This window comes from Bison bison, unplaced genomic scaffold (genome assembly GCF_000754665.1).
Source record: "Bison bison bison isolate TAMUID 2011002044 unplaced genomic scaffold, Bison_UMD1.0 scf7180017863988, whole genome shotgun sequence".
NCBI classification, from domain to species: Eukaryota; Metazoa; Chordata; class Mammalia; order Artiodactyla; family Bovidae; genus Bison; species Bison bison.
In genome coordinates, this window is record NW_011494560.1 from 119,964 (window position 1) to 123,767 (window position 3,804).

Consider the following 3,804-nt stretch of genomic DNA (forward strand, 5'->3'; position numbering starts at 1 on the left):
TTCGCTCCCCTAGGGGAATCTTCCTGACCCAGGTTTAGAACCTGGGTCTCCTGCATTGCAGGCAGATTCTTTACCATCTGAGTTACTAGGGAAGCCCCTATTAGTTCTTAGAGAAATGCAAGTTAGAATCACAATGACTTACCACTACACACCAATCAGAAAAGGTAAAATAAGAAATTGTAGTAACACCAAATGCCGGTGAAGATGTGGAGAAACTGTACTGCTCATGAATTGCTGGTGTGAAGGTAAAATGGTAAGGCCACTCTGGAAAAATATAGCAGTTTCTTTCCAGAACTAAACATTCACGTATCACATCACTCAGCGATTGTACTCCTGGGCATTTACCCTGGAGAAATGAAAATGTGCACATAAAAACCTGTATGTACATATTCATAGCAACTTTACTTGTAGTAACCCCTGTGATATTGTGATTGATAATATATATATAGGGCTTCCCAGGTGTCTCAGTGGTAAAGAATCTGCCTACCAGTGCAGGAGACACAGGAAATGTGGGTTTGATCCCTGGGTTGTGAAGATTCCCTGGAGGAGGAAATGCTGACCCACTCCATTATTCTTGCCTGGAAAATTCCATGGACAGAGGAGCTTGGGAGGCTACAGTCTCTGGGGTCTCAAAATGTCAGATAGGACTGAGCCCAGTACATATATATATATATATGGACATTCAAATGACCAAAATATGTTTCTCATATATATGTGGCTTTCGTCCATAGTCCCTGGGTCACAGCTTCCAAAAGCCTTGAAACTGTGTAATCATTGCTAGTGATAAACATGTCTTTTGTGAATGAAGTGACTTTTAGAAGCACCTGAAGGTGGGGGTTTTCAACCTCAGGCTCCTCTCTCCTCCCCAGAAATCAGGGGGTAGAACTGAGAATTACAACTCACTGATCACTCGGTTGGTTCTTCTGGCAACCAGACCCACCACCTTTAGGTGCTTATAAAAGTCATTTCATTCACAAAAAGACACCTTTATCATTCTCAATGCTTAGACAAAGTAATGTCTCTGCTTAGACAGCATATTAAAAAACAGAGATATTACTTTGCTGACAAAGGTCCATATAGTCAAAGCTATGATTTTTCCAGTTGTCATATACGGATGTGAGAGTTGGGCCATATAGCAGTCTGAACATCGAAGAATTGATGCTTTCGAATTGCGGTAGTATAGAAGACTCTTGAGAGTCCCTTGGACAGTAAGGAGATCAAACCAGTGAATCCTAAAGGAAATCAACCCTGAATATTCATTGGAAGGACTGATGCTGTAGCTAAAGCTCAAATACTTTGGCCACCTGATGAGAAGATCTGACTCATTGGAAAAGACCTTGATGCTGGGAAAGACTGAGGGCAGGATGAGAAGGGGACACCAGAGGATGAGATGGTTGGATGGCATCACCGACTCAATGGACATGAGTTTGAGGAATCTCCAGGAGCTGGTAAAGGACTGGGAAGCCTGGTGTGCTGCAGTTCATGGGATGACAAAAAGTCAGACATGATTGAGTGCCTGACCAACAGAGATTTGGTCGATCATGACTATGTAATGAAGTCTCCATAAAAACCCCATTTTCCGAGAGCTTCTACATTGGGCTTCCTTGATAGCTCAGTTGGTAAAGAATCTGCCTCCAATGCAAGAGACCCTGGTTTGATTCCTGGGTCAGGAAGATCTACTGGAGAATGGGTAGGCTACCCCCTTCCAGTTTTCTTGGGCTTCCCTTATGGCTCAGCTGGTAAAGAATCTGCCTGCAATGTGGGAGACCTAGGTTTGATCCCTGGGTTGGGAAGATCCCCTGGAGAAAGGAAAGGCTACCCCCTCCAGTATTCTGGCCTGGAGAATTCCATGGACTTTATAGTTCATGGGGTTGCAAAGAGTTGGACACAACTGAGGGACTTGCACTTTATTCTACATCGGGAAGCTGGGAGGCTTCCACCTGCCTCTGGGCTGGTTCCCAAGCTCTATGAGGACAAAAGCTGGTTCAGGACTTTGTCCTATGTATCTCTTCATCTGGTTTTTGAATCATATCCTCTAATATACTTTTATAACAAATTGGCAATCTAGTAAGTAAACAGGTTTTATTGAGTTCTGTGAGCTGTTCTAGCAAATTAATCAAACCCAAAGAGGGGGTCATGGGTTATATAACCAGTCTGTCAGAAGAACCAGTGACAACCTGGACTTGCAGCTAGTGTCTGAAGTGGAGGGTGGTCTTACATATGGAATGTGATGCTATTTCTGGGTAGTGTTAGAATTGAGTTGAATTCTTGGACACCTTGCTGGCATCTGAAAATTGCCGGTTCTTGTAGGAAGCTTACACACACACACACACACAGTGGAATTTGGTCCATAAACTGATTTTCAGCCCCAAACTACAAACAACCAAAATGTCCTTCAGTGGGTTAAACAAACTGGCACATCCATACCAAGGAACATGATGACTTGGCAGTAAAAAGAACAAACTACAGATACATAAAATGCCATGGGTGGATCTCAGGGAGTTAGGCTAAGTGAAAACAAGCCATTCTGATTCCATTCATACAGCTGTTGTAAAATAAGAACTATATGAGATTAGTGGTTGCCAGGGGTTAGGGAAGTGGGGAGAAAAAGAGAGAGGTAGCTGTAGCTATGAAAAGCACATTGAGGGATCCTTAAGTTTGGAAGCATTCAGTATCTAGACTAGACTGTGGCTGTGGTCACATACATCTGCGTGCGTGCTAAGTTGCTTCAGTCGTATATGACTCTGCGACCCCATGGACTGTAGCCCACCAGGCTGCTCTGTCCATAGGATTCTCCAGGCAAGAATACTGGAGAGGGTTGCCATGTTCTCCAGCACATGTGCCTACAGGTGATAAAATTATATGGAACTAAACACAGACACAGAAATGAGTGCATGCAAAACTGGTGGAATCTGAATGAGGTTGATGGACGCTAACAATGCTAGTGTTCTGGTTGTATTATTGTACCGGATATGCCAGATGTTGCCATTGGGGAAACTGGATGAAGGGTATATGGAATCTCTGTATTATGCCTGACATTTGGCTTAAAAGACATGGGCATTTTTTACAAAAACTTTTTATTTTGTATTGGAGTATAGCTGATTAACAAACAATATTGTGATAGCATCAGCTGAACAGGGAAGGGACTCTGCCATACATGTACCTGTATCCATTCTCCCCCAACTCCCCTCCCAGACATAGGCATTTCTGGAAGCATATACAGAAAAGTGGAAAGTAGGATAGGGATGACTTCACTTTTCACAGTCAATAGTTTTCTGAGTGTTTTTGTTTTACCACATGCATGCCATACTTTGTTGTTTTTAATTACCACTTGTATTTTGGTTCTATAAACAAAGTATCCCTTTTAAGAACTTTACCTAAAAACATTGCATTCTGGAAGCATACCACTATTTAGTAAGCTTGGAATTTGAATTACAACACAAGGAAATGGTTCAGTATTTAACTCTGAGCACTGACCTAATTGCAAATTTTGTATGTCAGCCGTTGCTCAGAAGATGTGGAAAGGAAGTAACTAGGTATGAAAGTACTTCACTTAGAAGTGCTCCTTTATAGGGAAAAATAGGTGCATTTGGAGGCTTTTCCTTCTCTCCCTGTGACAGTTATTTCACTTGTTAACTGTGGTAACAGATTGCCGTGAGTTGACTCATTGGAAAAGACCCTGATGCTGGGAGGGATTGGGGGCAGGAGAAGGGGACGACAGAGGATGAGATGGCTGGATGGCATCATCGACTCAATGCACATGAGTTTGGGTGAACTCTGGGAGTTGGTGATGGATGGGGAGGC